Genomic DNA, 16,445 nt, shown 5'->3' with positions numbered 1-16,445 from the left:
GATCAAAACAGGTTTTCCAGCACTTTTCCCCTGCTGATAGACTGCATTATGCACAACAAGCAGATTCTCAGCTCGCTCTCTGTAAGCATCAGTTTGGTTTTTTTGGGAACGAGATGTGTGCACTGTTCTAATCAACATTTTCACTGCATCCTTTTTATTGTGCTGAGCTCCATGCAGCATTGCAGACTGGAGGGATCACGATCCCCGTTTCCTTTTGCTACTTTGACATTGCATTGGCATCACCTCCCTTTTTCCCTTGCACCCCACTCCCTGAAACATGTTCCCCACCTTGCAGTAGTTACAGACATCTCGTAAAAGGCTACATACTGCATTTCATGGATGTGCTAATGGTTGTGTCTTTCTGGAGATAATTAAATCCTTAGCTACCAAAGTGGAACCACATCATGGAGCTATCTCTAGTTACATCAGTATTTCCAGACTGGTAGGAACTGTTCACGGTTTCCAATACTTTCTCCCCAGCCTGCGGCCGTGACGTGATGAGCAGAAGCTTATTTGCTGAGTGGTGTGCAGAGAAAGCACAAAGGAGCAGAGTTGTCTCAGTAGCATCACGTGTGCTGTTCAAAAATCATCTCCGAGATGAGGAGAAGGTGGGAATAGCAGCAGCAGGATACTGAGAAATTGGGAGTTGAAGATGCATTACATAAACAGCTCTTTTGCCAGCTGAAATGCCAGCAGGGTGATGATAAAGTGCACAATGTTTATTGATATCTGAATGACTATTTGTTGCCAAAAAATGTATTTTAGAAGTTAGCATAAACTCAGTTATCTGATTCTAGCATGGTTTAGTATTTATTGGGAAATCTATGGCTTTTTTTATAGCTATTGTTCACCTTAGGGAGAGAATAAAAAAGGGAGAAAGCCATTTTATTTTAATAGCCGTGACTTCCTAATCTAAGCACTCTGTACTAGCAGCTTGGTTGCAGAGTGGAAAGAAATGGTGGGCATTACCATTTATCCTTTGTTACGGAGCTCTATCACCTCTATCTCCATCAGCAGAGCCAGGCAATAATTTACTGCAATGGACACTGAGGGATATCAGCTCCCAAGCTGCTCTGATTCAGATACTTTGTCATCATGGGTTTTCAGGAAAGTAAATAAGTTGATTAAGGGGGAAGATTTGTCACGTAAGCCTTTTTGCCCACCTAAAAGGCAATGTTCTTCCCCTCCTTCCTTATCCTACCCCTGCCTTCCTTGCAGCGGGTTTCCTTGCGTACACAAGTAGCTTTGATAAGGAGATGCATTCTCAGCTGTGCCTGAGAACTAGCAAGTGTTATATATATGGAAATGTAAATGATGCTGATTAGCCAGGTGTCATGGTTTGAGGAGAAAAGTTCAATCAGAACAGGGAGAATTTTGGCAGCGCCATGCACGATCAGCTCTTCAACAGCTAGCAGAGAGATTCCTGCTAATGCTCAGAAAAGCAGGACCAGGAATAGCAGTCAATAATTGTAAAAGATGAAGACACATAGCCAGTAGAGCATCTTTCTGGTGCCTGTGTTCATGCTTCCTAAACCTCATCTGGCAGTTTCTGGGTCCTTTACTTTGTCTCCATAAATTTCTAAGCATGCTGAACAAGTGTTGGGAGCCAAGGAGCAGGCAGCAATTCAGCACCCTCATCGTCCTTCACTATCTCCGGATTTTCTGTGATTAGTGTGTTTAGAGAGGTGAATGTTTCACGGTGATTTCTAGAGCTGATCATATTGGCTTTGAATGTGCCTTCAGGCAGAGTTGTGACCCTGATAATTTGCTTACACCTTGACCCGTAGCAAAACTTGATGCTCGTGGCCTGGAGCCTGGTTGATTATGACCCACAACAATGCACTGTGCTAGGCTGTGATTAATAGTTAAATTTCAGGGAGTAAAGCAGTAGTTCTTCCACTGCACAGGCCAAGTTGGATTCTGGCAGTGTGCGACTCGGGATGCTCCAAGCCTAAAGCCAGAGCCGCCCTCCAGACTCATTCCAGGCTGCCACCAAAAATTGCTTCCCAACAAAGCAGGAGGTGTGCTCAGACAGGGAAGAGACTACAGGTAGGCTAAGGTCAGCTCTGTTAGATACAAAATGCAAATGAATCATGGTATTAAAGAAGGAAGGCTCTGACTTTTTTTTTCTCCAACCTTTTTCTTGTTGCCTATTGGCAATACAAGGAAGGGCTAACCCCAAACCTCTGCACCATGGCAGTCTTCTGAGACATTTGCCTCCAAAGCAGGAGTCAGCTGGAGTTCAGCGTTAAAGCAGAGCTTCAAAGAAAGGTATCACAAACTTTTTACCCAGAGATGCTGCTATTCCAACTAAATCATTTTCCCTTCAAAATGCTGTTAGCTTGGAAAGGCTGATGGAGTTTGACATGCTGACATCACCCAGGGAGGGCATCCTGAGGCAGAAAAGAAGACATTTCCATCTGCGTTACGACAGCAGCAGCTGCGTGTGGTTATGTACCTTGCAGAGCAGGGACAGCCCCAAGACTTGTGTGGTTTGGAGCACGTTTTTAAAGGCACAGCTGAACCCAAGCCCAGTGCTCAACTGAGAAAGCATTTAAGCACATCCTTGACCTTACAAAGACTTTCCAGTCCATGCCAATGCTTCATACCTCCATCCCACAGTACTGGAGGTTCAGGTCCACTCTTTTCCTATTGAAAACCTCAGCTGAAGTAATGTGGCTGTAGCTGGCCTTAATGCATTTTTTTGTCCTCCTACCCAATTTGAGAACGAGATGTTGCTGATAAAGACAAATGTCATTGTGGAGCAGCTGGCTACAGCCTTGGTAAGTGCAGCAAAGGTCTGGGGACACGCAAGGGGGTTCCTGATTTTACACAGCAGTTCAGGAGCTCTCTGGATCAGTCCTGAGCCTGGTTGCTTCTCTGAAAGAAGAACATTTCCTTCTAATGACATGCCATGTAACTGCTCGTACTGAACCACAAATGCAGTGTTGTAGGTACAGCTGAAATTAATCCTAGCATAATGTTCCTAGAAGGAGAATGCCTGCTGTGCGGAGCAGTGAAAGCAAGTAGAACTCTTTTCCAGCTGCCCGTCCCGTAGTGCTCCCCGTCGCAGGCACACCGGTGTAGACACGAGTGATCCCATTGTCCACTCGATCCAGTCCCAGTCCTGCAGGTATCCTGCAGTGCCAAACAGTGGTGGTTTGCTGGCAGAGATGGCAGCGGTGAAATATTTCCAGTTCCATGAAAGGACATAGCGTGAAGCTAATTAATTAAAGCTATTGGGAGTTCCTTTGAAGCAGCCTGTGATTAAACATAAGGATTTATTGTGGAACAATTAGGTAAATTTGGCCTCAGGTATCTCCCCCTGCTTCTTAGTCCCTAGGGGAGGAATGATAAAATTCTGGCTTAGAGCTATGCTTTATTAGAGTTCTGTCTGTTTTAATTGATTCAGCTTTAGTTATATATCTCATTGAGAACAGTTAAAGTAAAGGACAAGTGTTAATTTGTAGGCATCCTGTGAATTAACTTTGTCTCCTGCAAGGAAAAGGAAAAATGCAGACTGCCGTGCTGGAAACAGCAGAATGGGAAATGGTGCAAGAATGAGCTGGAGGTTTAGCCTCCAATGTCTTCCAGATCTTCGTATCTCATCTGTATCTTCAGTCTAATATTTGCAATGAGAGTGGCAAAGGCGGCTGTAGTGAAGTTTCTCCAGCAGATGTTATCCTTTAGATTGCAGTGCTGTGTCGAGAGCCAGGGGGTCACTTCTTTGTTCCCTGAAATTTGCTGTGAATCTGGTCTTTTGGGTTATTGGAGTCATGGATTACCATTTGTACCACTTTGATCATATTTTTAAATGCTGGTGAGACAAGCTCTTTGGGCTCCACATGAGCCCAACATGAAGGGCTAGAAAGACAAGATGGGAAAGCCAATGAACTTTCACAATGAAATGAAATTGCGGAATTGCTGGCATTTGGAGTACAGGGTGTGCAGGCATCATGGTAGGCTCTGTTTTGATGAATAATTTGACATAAATGCTTATACGGAACTGCCACTTTCCAGCTCATTTTACTAAGCTTTAAGCATTGACTTGCAAAGATCATGACTCTTTTTCTGTAACTACTGATAATTCATGTTTTACTCCTGACTTTGCAACTTATTTTCAGCTAAGAATTTCATTATGTAGTGTAAGGACGTCATATGACACAGATCTTTCCCTTTTACAGCCTAAATGGACAAGAGAGAGGGAAAAAAAGAGGCAATTTTAAGCAGTGGATATGTCATGAAATCTTTTTCATAGATCGGGAATAGAGAATCAGGGAAATGAGCTACTTGGCTGATTGAATGGAATAGAGAGCCTCTCAAAGAAGAGACTAGAAGGACTAAGCTGGGCTTGTTTAGTTAGCAAAACAAGACCCCAAATTGTGTCTTAATTGCTGCATGTACTCGGGAGCAGTTCAAACTAAAGGAAAGTGCTGGCACACAAGCAAATGTCAAGTAAATTAAAAAACGCTTGGTATTGAGAAGGTGTGGGCAGGTGACAGTACCCTACTTTCTCAAGCTCTGGTTCAACAGTAGCCAAAGCCAAGAGCTCTTGCAATGACATTCACACTGGCGAATGTAATTAAGGGCTGCAAGGGTAGCATCCTGAACAGAATTTATCTCTTGGTTTGTAATGCTTTAATTTAGTATCAAATATTCATGGACTGCCAGGGTCAAATGGGGATAGGAAAGTATTATAACAAACATGAGGAAAGTGGGATGTCAAAGTATTCAGCTGAAAGGTCAGCCATCCACGGAAACCTGTTAGGAAAAATACTGTGAATACATTGCTGCATCTGTGAGTTACAGGGCTAAACGCGAGCCACTTCTGCCCCCAGCATGTAGGACTTTGGAAGTATCAAGTGCAACATGCACAAGTGCTCAAGCTCAGACACACGCAGTGTTTCGGATGAGCAGACAACCAAACATGCCAGCGTTTGGCTGGTTGTAAAGTTACATATATAAACAAGAAGGCAACCAAAATTCAGAGAAGCTGTGCACAAAGAGCTATTAGAAATCAAAGCATTTCTTCTCTCAAGGGCCACATGAGAAAAGAGGGAGGATCAAAACTGGCTAAAAATAATGGGGTAAATGGAGGCTGTGGAGCAATATGGAGAGAGCAGTTGTCTGGCTGCATCTTCTGGAATCTTACAGTTATCTAGGAAACGGCATGTATGGACACGGGGCTGGCACCGAGTGTGCTCAATATGTGCTCACATTGCATCTTCAGGAGTAAAACACCCTGACCTACCATTTTCTGTTTTCCCAGTTGGTGTTCAAATGCACTGGTTGCTACAAGTTAGAAGAGAATTGGGGAAAAAGAAAAAAAAAAATCCTTTGGAGCCAGAAATGCCTGCAACTTCAACTTGATATTATACCTGCCTATTTAGCCTTAAAGTCAGGCAGGGTGCTGTGAGAATGAGAGCTGGGTTTGCTCAAGTGAGAAAAAGCTGTCATTTTTATCCAGGATTTTTCTCGTCTCGCAGCAGCGTGCAGCTCAGTGAGGAAACTACCAAAGGATTGCATTTTTAGACACCCAAAATATCTGAAGAGAAGAAATCCTGCAGGAATGCAAACACACTTTTTAAAAAACATATAAATATATATGTGTAAATACATATAAAAGCTATATATATGCACATACATGTATGTCCTGTAGAAGCTCTGAAATTCATAAAAACTCCAGAGAAACAAAATCTAATTCTGCAAAATCCTAAGGCACTTTTTAGAGTTAAATTAATACTAATGTAATTAAATGGTAGCACTATTTGTTAAGAGTATTTAAATAATTAATTTTCCTACTGGTTCTACGGAGTATGCTTAGGTTCAGCAATTATATGCTAAGTGAAAGCAGTGTTGCCTGAATGATTTCATGATAATCTGACCTTTCATGGTCCTAGTTTACAGCAGCTGGCACTTTCTATATATCCTATGGACTGTAAAGTAATTAATAGCTATAAAATACCATTCTGATGTAGTCTCCACTGTGTATGCTTAAGCCTGGTCTTGGATGACCACTCAACCCCAAGTCCTCTTTCCGGGGAGGATATGTCCCCAGTGTGCTCTGTGGGCTTCAGTGGCCAAGTTCAGTCCACTCAGCCCAGACTCTGCTGGTTTTGTGGATTTTGGACATAGCCCGGCTCTCTCAGATGCTCTCAGCATCTCAGGGTCACAAATGGAAGGAGGGTTTTGGGGGGTCTGTCTGCAGGACCTCTCCAGCTGAAGGGCAGCTTCCAGCTGGGGGGTACACGGGAGACTGCCCTCAATTTAGGGGGTAGATAACTTTATTTATCATTAAGTACAATAATAGCTCTTGAAAAGCTGCTTTTGAGGGAAAGGTAATAAGGGTATTAATAAAAAACAGGTGAAGAGAGAAGGGCCTTTTTAACTTGCTGCATTATTTTATCATTGTCAATCACCTGGGATCTCCTTTGAGATTATTCCTGTGCAGTTTAATAACATTGTTTCTGTGATGACTTTAATGTCTGAACCTTTCTTCCATCCTTAGCTATGACAATAACCACTCTGCTTTTTCTCCTTCAACAAGCTATTGTGTGTGGTTCAGTACATTAAGGAACATTATTAAATATAGATGTTTCCTCTAATTAAGCCGTTGGAAAGAAATTGCTGGTCCAATCATTTGCTGGTGATAAGTATTGAAAGAAATTATATCTTACATTGAGTATTACACTTTTCCCGCCAGGCTCCAAGAAAAAAAAAAAAAAGAGAGAGAAACAAAAGAACGAAATGATACAAAAATAAAGCAGTAAGATTGCAAACTCAAGCGCTCAAAAATAGATAATGCCAGAATTATGCCTACCTGAATTTTTCTGGCTTGTTATGAACCATAAATTGTCTCCTTCTCTGCTCCTGATCACGTGCAGTTCCCCTTCCCTCTCTGTCTCTTGACCTCTTCCCCATAATAAAATTACAAAATTTTAAAATCCCAGTAATGTGATGGTAAAATTACCATTTATTCTGGAATCCCAATGCTTATGATGTTTAGAAATTTTTATATCAAGAGCAAACAATGTTTTCTGGTCTTGTTCCTGACAAGAGCGAAATAATGTTATTCAGAATTTTTCCAGTGCCTTCCATCCCCATAAACTCACGTATAATTTAAATGAAAATGCTATTTGTGAACCTTGAGGGAAGCACAATTTCTTCATTGCTTCAATAACTGTATGTAGTAATAATGGTATATTTAAGGTATCTGGTTATTAAAAAAATTGGACACAGCAAAAATAAAAAATAATAAAGATCCCCGTTGTTTCTAAGGTTATGCATCTTGCATTGTTCAGGAACGCATTGAAATTACTGAGCAGGAGAAGTCTGTAACATGCCCCCTTGAATAAAAGTAGTGAAATTAATGCAGACAAATATCTTATCTTGATAGTTTGCTCAGTCACTGAAGATTAGAGGTTGTTTTCCTGGTTGCTGTCACCCTTTGTAATCTCAAAATCTGAAGTTTACATGTCCTTCCTGAAGAATACTTCAGAATTTGAATTCAGTTGCATTTTCTAATTCCTTACCTCATAGAAATTAGGGATCTATCCTTGAAGGAGACTTTAACAATCCATTAAAGCCTGAATAACAGAGCTATTCTCCCACTTCTAAACAAAACAAAGCCACGTCTTTAAAAACAAGAAGCCTCTTCACTTTTTATCTTAATGGAAATAAAAGCCAGCGATTAATGGATCTCTCCAGGGTTTCTATTCTTGAAGATTAGAGAGTCACAAAGGCTGAAATAGTTTCAATAGGAAGGTGTGATGCTGAGCTCAGATTGTGTTATTTGTATGTGCTCAGCTAGAAACAGAGTTGCTAAAATCCAATTTTTGGATGAAGATTCTCTTCTTCGACAAAACGAGACAAACAGCAGCAACTCCAATATTCGGTAATTTATGTGTGCAAAAATGTCCTGCAGTGCCAATAAAGTTGGTTCCTCCCAGGAAATGCATTTAAAATACTCATTAAGGGGTGATTGTTGCACATAGGAAACATGCTGAAAGCATGTTTTTAAGGAAGTATTTTCTTGGGAAAGAAAAGAAAACCTCTCCAAGAAAAAGCAACTGCTTTTTTGGGATTGGACAGCCAGTCGTTTGCTTCTTGCAAAAAGCCCCAGAGCTCAGACTGAGGATGTTTTAGCTGAAATTTGACAAGGTTGCCACATCTTCACTACATGCAGTTGCTTCCTGTGTTCAGAAATAGAAACAGCGTTTTGCTTTGTGGAGTGGCCTGGCACCTTCGCCTGCACTTTGAATAGGAAAATGTGACAGTCCTGTTGTTCAGCTCAGGGATGTTTAATTCACTCTGCATCGGTCCAAGGAGTGGGAATCTTGCCAACCAGTGGCTCCTGTTGTTTCCACAGTAGGTGGTGGAGAAATTTTAATAAATGTATTTAATTTATCAGGCTAACTATAGCCTTGACAGTAATTCATACCAACTAACCTGGCTGTATACAAGGAAAAAACAAATCACAATGTCTGATGCACAAAGCCTGTTGCTCATCATCTATTAGATGAATAAATAAAACCACCTTCTACTGTTAAATGCACACAAAACATTTCTTGGATTTCTGCAGGCAGCTTCCATTAAGGAGCATGTAATTCTGGACACACTGTTACAGCCTGTACTGTATTTGTTTTGTGTATTCTTCCCTTTGACTTCTGATCAGTACCTTGACCTTTCATAACCATCGTGGGAAAAACATCCTTTTTCATTTCTTCTTTTTATTGTCTGTGTAAAATTTCATCCACTTGCTGGGAGGGACTTTGTGAGCATTGGTCCTCCTCCTGCTTCTCTGTCCTCCCGCTCTTTCCCTGGGAAGGAGGCTCGGGGATGCCAGTTGGATGGGCTCCCTGGTGTGCTTCAACCATTTCCTGACTTGGAGGACCAAATAGTCAAGCTTCTGACGATTAGTTCAGCTTAGACACAAGCAGAAATCTCATGGGGATGTATAGCCTCATAGTTAAGAGCAATGAGGAATCAAATACTTTTTTTTTTCTTCTCTTTTTGTAGATGACATCTTGTTATGCCAAAATAAATACATCAACCTGGTTCAGTGCACTGACATCATCTCGAGATACCTGTAGCAGTGCAGAGAGCACTTGGTGTAAATGCAACCATGAAACCTTGTATGGTGAAAGTTATAACTCTGGTTAAGGCTCCTTGTATCGTTAGGAAAACCCCTCTGCTCCGAGGACTGTGCAGTCCAACTGCAAAACAGGAACGTCAGTGCTTGTAGGGGATGCAGACTTCCCAGTGCAGTGCTCGCTCTGCTAGCCCGCTGTGCCTCTCTAAAGCAGTTTGAGCCCATCCGCTCAGTGAGCCAGCCGTCACTTTGTCTTTCCTGGTGAGTGTCCCAAGACCCTTGAACGTGCTCTCAGCTTCTTATAGGCTATAGCTGTCTAAGGCAAATGGATAAAAGGCAATGTGTTTTCCCATGGTTATTACTTTCCTAAAATCCTTCCAGACTGTTGGCATTATTTTGTTTATGAGGTAGTAGTTTGTGCACATTTATGTTGCCTCGAAAGCAAGATTTACTTGATTGAAGCTCCCAAATGCAAAGAAAGCAAAAGGCATTAATCTCTCCAATTGGAAATTCTGTAACTGGGCAGCTATAAGCTGATGTGCTTTGAGTTTCTGCAAAATGTAGCTACTGCTAAACAGCCCAAATGGTAAAGCATTTTGTAGCAGTATAATGTTCTCATTTTAATCTTTCCGATCTAATTTATGACTAAATTTTCCCTTGGGAGATGATACAATAAACTCTCATGGAAACCACTTTGCAAATATGTTGAAGGCCAAACAGGTATTACAGATATAATGTCAAAATTCTTATTGACTTGCTAAATACGTAGTCATCCTTAGCTTTCCTCAGGACAGTAAGATGTTAGCTTTGAAGATTAGGTTGTTACAGAGTGGAAGCTTTGTCTTGGTCATAATGTAGTTCAATTTAAACAGCTTAGAATTTATTGTATGTGCTCAGGCAGCCTGTATACCTGAAAGTCAGACACCTCCTAAGCGGATACACTAACAGAGGAATTGTGTTTTAGACAGAAAATGTTAGAAAGACACTCAGATGTTGATGTAAACCTAATCAGTTTCTTTAGTCATACAATATTTTTAGCTGAAAAATAGATATAGACACATGGTGACAGCTGACATGAGCTTAAGTCTAGCTCAGTCAATAGGAATAACATTTGACTATGTCTCTACAACCTATATTTAAAAATTTGAAAGCTAGAGTTTTTTTTAATCATGCTATTTATCTGTTATTTAGATTTACTGTTCCCATTCCCACATTACTATTTTGTTATTATTTTAGCTTTCCACATCCCACATTATTTTCCCAGGAAAGCTTTGCAAATTGAGTCAAGATACACATTTCAAAGGCTCCCCCCTACATTTTTATCCATCACTGTCGCTTATACATTATTTATGGAGCTTCCTTTCCAAATGCCAGAGTTGGACATTGATCTGCAGTTTAGTGGGTATAAAATTGGCATTTGCTTTGTGTCCAAGACCTCCATCACCTTTTTTGTAATGTATATTAGCTCAGTCCCAGCCTCATTTGCTTCACCTGTGCAGCAATGTGATTTCTCTCTTACACTCAATAACTACATAATGACCATACAGTTAATTCTCCAGTTTTTGTGTATGAAGAAGCCTACTCCTGAAAAAAATGATATTTTAAGACCAGCCATTCAGAAAACAAAACTTCAGTTGAAACACTCCAAGGGTGGCTTCTATAAGTTGTCACGAAAAAATTTACTTAGAAATTTGCAAGGACTTAACAAAAGATGCTCCTCACTGACTGCCACTTTAAATTTCAGGAAGGCTGATTTTGCTTCCAATCCATTGATTTGTTGCTCAAAATATTATTATGCATATTAACAACGAAGTCTAGGTGTCTGTGAGGACAAGAGTGATTTAAAGTTTCTACCGTCTGTCTTAAATGTTCAGTCACAGTTCAGTTCTGCAGTTATGCAGCAGCCCAAGGCTCCTCAGGTACAGCTCTTTTCAAAATTACAGCCAAGCCCATCCTTTTCCTTTAGTACAACTTAAAGCAAACTAAAAGACTACTCTACTACTAGTTTGTTTTTTTTTTTTGTTGTTGTTGTTGTTTGTTTGTTTGTGTGTGTGTGTGTGTGTAACAAATCTGAATCTAAAGTGCAACTTTCGTGTTTGGACAATAAATTTTCTGCAGCTGCCAAGGCAACTCCGGTTGCGATACACTACTTGCTTCCAGATCAGGAACCAGAAAACTGTTTTTCACTATCCATGTTCTGATACTTGTCAGTATGCTCAAACTTGAGGGATTTTTGTTGAAGCTCGTACTGCATATCAGAAAAACCACTGGTGCTCAGAAGGGCTTAACACCACAATTTCACAAATGTTGACGTAATTGAAGAATATGAATGAAGAATGTGGAAGGAGACAAGACATTAGCTTGTTCTGGAACAAAATTCCTGACGTGCATGCTCTGTGTTAGTTTTGACATTGTCTCAAAATGGAGTGTCCTCTTAGACATGAGAAACATCAGTATGTGCTAAATATTTCTCATGGTTGTGAACGGCTTTGAGAGAAGCTGGAAGCAGCCGTGTGCCTGAATCCCATAAAAGATGTCTCCTGAACTCTTTTGAAAATCTCAGTTTATCTTGCCATTAATATTTATAATTGTCAATGAGCAATGCGTGGAACAGCTAATTGAGCTCCATAAATTGCAATAGGCTGGTTATTTCCACATGGCTACATTTCAGTTATTATTTTTTCCCTTGGAGTTGGTACTGTAACTGCTGTAGCTGCTTAGAGACCACTTTTTGCTAATTCAGTAAATGCTAATTTTTTTAATTGTCACAATTGAAGACAGTGCGTTGCATCAGTGAAAATGTATGGGGAAAAAAAAATTAATTGATGGCATTTCAGGTTATCAGCACACTCACTAACATGCTTGACTGCATTTTGTGAACGTGGCTGTTATGATTGCCCTGGGAACTTGTTTAAAGTTAAGCGAGTGTTCTCTTTATGGCACTACTGAATTTCCCTGTTACAGGAAACAAATTCATGCTGTTTGGTTTTGTTCTAACAGATATAACACTTACCTTTTAATTGATCGAAAAGAAAAATGTGGAATATGCTGTTCAAGTTAGCTTGAGATATGAAAAGCTTCTGAAACAGATGATGTGGTAACTATTCACAGTAGTTGTGCTCACAACTCTGCTGTGGCATATTAACTGTGATTAACATGGAAAAAAAAGGTCTCTGCACTTAGGAAATATTTTCCCCTTTGTGTCACTTAGAAATCAAGCTTTCTTGGGATTTAACATAATGTGACAAAATGCATGGGCCACATTGGAGGGTCAGTCAAGCTCCTTGGACCAGGCTCAGCAGACGTCTGTTGTCTGCTGGCAGCTGAGGCGTGTGAGGAGCCTTGCCGATGCGTCATGAAATGGATATTCCCTCAAAATAGAGCTTACTGTACTTGGCAACTGATGGTGTTAAAAGTGGGCCCTTGGCTTATTCCCGACATATATCTCATTTACAGTTATCCACCCTTTCTATTTCTCCCAGTGGAAAAAAAAAAAAAAAACAAAACACACAGCCTCCATGATAGATGTTTAAAGGACAAGGTAGCATTTATGAGAAGCCCCAGGTTCCTTCATCAGTCATTGATCTGTGTTTCTGGGCAGAACAATGAAGTTACCTGTTATTTTGCTGCGCTTCACTCAGGTTCATTTGACTTGAACCAGACGCCAATTTAAGATCACTACTAACAATCGTGTCGTTCCATCCCTGCTGACAGGATAATTCTGGCCTGGCTGTTGGGAGCTTAAAATGCTTTACCTGTGCTCAGCTAGTATTATTTGTAATTAAAGCTCCTAGGTTATACGTTGCAAAGGAATGGGTTGTCTGGAGCTCATTTTTACAGGTCATCCTCTAGAAAGGTATCTCTGAAAATAACTCAGTGTTTTTCATTTTGAGATCCCATTTCTCTGTTCACCTTGTGCATGGTATAATGTGCCAGCATTAGCTGCTGAGAAATTAAACAGGACATACATGCAAAACTGTCCTTGAAGAGAGCCAGGCTAGTGTTTCCATGTGCTCTCATTGATGAAAAGACCCAAATTCCAGACAGTACAACCCAGAACTCACACAATTAAAGCTGTTTAGCTTTTTTTTTTTCAGATGGAGGAAAAATGCGTACATTAGAGAGGAAAAGCTGTCCCCTGAACATACAGCGGCAGTGTTTGCTGCACGGTTTCTTATGCTTTGCTGGGCCTGGCTGAGGGGCACAACAGCCGCCATCTTGGAGCTGCCATTGAGATGGGGCGGCCGCCATTTTGGGGCAGTTCCTGAGGCGCGACGGCCGCCATTTTGGGGCGGTTCCTGAGGCGCGGCGGCCGCCATTTTGGGGCAGTTCCTGAGGCACGAAAGCCGCCATTTTGGGGTAGTTCCTGAGGCGCGACGGCCGCCATTTTGGGGCGGTTCCTGAGGCGTGGACATTGTGGTTTCGGGGCGGCCCCTGAGGTGTGGCAATTTGCATGCTGGTTGGAAGTCATTATTCTGAGAACTGGAAGGATGGCAAAGAAAGGCAAGGTAATACCATCAGGGAATTTCCAGCCACAGTGATGCTATAACGGGGAAGAAAGGGAAAATTGTGCAAAATCAAAGGATGGAATGTTCAAAACATGCCTAGGTTTGGCATGACTTGCAGGGCAGGGGGTAAGACTTGGAAGACCCTTTCTGACATGAGGATTTGAGAGTCTGTGTGGAGGCCAGCAGATATCTTTGCAGTGACTCCAACAGTGCCTGCAGTGAGCTCCAAGCAGGCAGGTGTCCACTTTCAGTAGGCATCACGTCAAAACTAGCAGCGACTGCAAACTGACAGTGTTGGCAAAAAGTGGCTAAACCCTGGGCCGCCTGCTGCGCTCCCAGTATGTTTTTTCAAGCTGAACCAGTCAAAAAAACAAAACATCCTGCAAAGCATGTCATTACTCTTTTTTATTCAAATCTGAATACAGAAAGAAACCCCAAATTGAAATACTGTGGCTCTAGACTTAGTCAGAAGGCTGCGCTCTATCAAATACAACCTCCCTCCACGTTTTTTGTTTGTTTGTTTTTTTTTTGTTTTGTTTTGTTTTTTTTTTTTGCCACCCTCTTTTGTATTTCCCCAAGAATTAGATTAATATGGCTGTTTCTCCAGCAAATACGTTTGTTGGGGAGAAAAAGGTATTGTAACACTGATGGGTTAGGAAAGAACCCTCTGGCTCTTGTTGAAATAATTGCCATAATTTGTCATTTCAGTTGGATAAACCAAATGGGGCAGTAGGCCACAAATATCAACAACAGAACTTTATTATTTTGTCCTCTGTTTTTTATTTTCCAAACTTTGTGATGAAAATTGCTGGTGTGTGTGTGTAACTTCAGTGCCATGCGAAATTAGTGTCATTTCAGGTGTGCTTGTTGTACGGAGGAAATAATACGTAACCTTAAAATAGAAAAGGTGTGTAAGTGACAAAAATTGGCAGGGAGGACTTGGTCAGATTCAGTTCTGGAACTGCTTTTATTTTTTATTTTTAATTCTATTCCAAGTTTAGAATGTCCCTTTAAAATAATTAGAATAATCACAGTATCTCTGGAACATCAGTGGAGAAATTCATGTCTTGAGTATAATTTTAATATGTCCTGAATTCTGAAGAGAAGCTAGAAAAGCCAGCTTACTGAAATTTTTGTATATGATGAAAACAAACTCCTGACCAAACTGGCTAATCTGAAATGTCTGAAAGTAAAAGAGCTATCATGAAAGTGCTAGAAAGCTTCTGATTATAATGGAATCAGTGTCCCAGGGAATAATGCAGCTCTGCATTTAATATTGAGCTACTGAACCGTACATCTCAACCTAGCTAAACTCACTGGGTTCTCATCAAAGTGCTGTAATGACACTGTGCTCTTTTTAGATGCCAAGCAACTCTTGAAATAGCTCCAGATCTTTTTTAGCAGCTTCAGCTGAGTAGAGACATCAGACATTAGAAGGACAGCTACTGCCGCGGCATATATATATATCTTTCATTATGTATACTGCCACACTCGGCAATAATCTTATGAACTTTTATAAACCTAATTAAAAGGTTCTTGCACACTTCCAGGCAAAATCATGGCAGCAGTGCTGAACCAGCAAAACAAAAGCTGTCCTTTGTTCTGCAAATCCGTTGTCTTTCCTTACTAACGATACATGCGCAACACGTTTAATTCAATTCTTGTCATTGTTTGCCTGTGTGTTTTTTGTTCTGGCATTGACTGGCATCCCTGTTGTGTTACTCATAGTTCAGGCATGTTACTCTAAGTAGAATTTTTTATTTCTGTGTATTGTTTAAGGTATTTACTTTGCCGAAGGGAAGAAAAAAGTGCTTGCATCTACTTAAGCAGATGGATAGTTACGTCAATTTCTGTCCATTAAATACACAAACAAACATAGGTATATAAACATATGCAGTGATTGCAAGGTGTTGCAGGTATGGAGTTAAGTGAGATATGAAAACTGTATTTGAGAGACACTTTCTAACACAGAGGTTTTGTTTCTGGGAGCAGCTCTGGGCTGGAGCATCCTCCAACCTCTCCCTCCTGCTAAGGACAGTGAGCCTCTAGGTGAATGTTGAAATGACACTTCTCAGATTTCTAGGCCATTTATTTGAATTATTTGGAATAACTTAGTTTTCTAAAACATTTTTCTTTTTAAAAAACATCTTAGTACTGTTAATCTTTCGGACTCTGAAAAACTGTGTTTGTTTGTTTGTTTTTACCTTTACAACCCAGACAATCAAGTGTTGAGTATGAGCAGGAGAGAATTGTTGTATAGCTTATCTAATGCAAACAAAGTATTCAGCCAGCCCCGAAGTGCAACAGTAATTTTGCTAATGGTTTTGATACTACCTTTGATCAAAATCTGGGTGTATCTGTGATACCAGCACTTCAAAATCAAACTTGAATTTACAAATGTAAATTTGTAAATTGACTTTACAAATGTTCAGTGATTGATCTGATTTATTTGGAAGTACCAGGTGGTGATATGACTTACGTGCTTTGTATTTTCTCTTTCAAACGTGCCCTCCATTTCTATCATGTATTCCTGTTTGACGGTGAGCTCTTCCAGTGGTCTCTCCCTTACCCCATGTTGTGTCCTTCACTCATACCCTGGAATATCCTGTACAATGGAGTTACTCACAGACAGACTACCTTATCTGACCTGTGGTGTTGCTATGCTGGTTTCTGCTCGTATATGCTAAAGAGACCATTGACCTGCTGCCTGCTTTGAGTCGTGCAAAGTCATCCTTTCATGCATCTTTTATGCTTACTGTGAATTTCTGCTCGAGTTTAATAAAACTGGAAAGATTGGCTACCCCTTTGTTCTCTACTTTTCAAGCCAGTATGTCTAATAAGCTCAG

At 40.7% G+C, this 16,445-nt stretch overlaps 1 protein-coding gene across 1 annotated transcript in view; it reads left to right on the top strand.

The window, feature by feature from the left end:
* The window catches only part of ERBB4 (erb-b2 receptor tyrosine kinase 4), a 568,512-nt gene that overhangs the window by 266,614 nt on the left and 285,453 nt on the right, over positions 1-16,445 (top strand). The window lies entirely within an intron of this gene.

The sequence above is a fragment of the Aythya fuligula genome, chromosome 6 (genome assembly GCF_009819795.1).
Source record: "Aythya fuligula isolate bAytFul2 chromosome 6, bAytFul2.pri, whole genome shotgun sequence".
In the NCBI taxonomy this organism is placed as follows: Eukaryota; Metazoa; Chordata; class Aves; order Anseriformes; family Anatidae; genus Aythya; species Aythya fuligula.
This window is presented reverse-complemented; position numbering and strand designations above follow the sequence as displayed.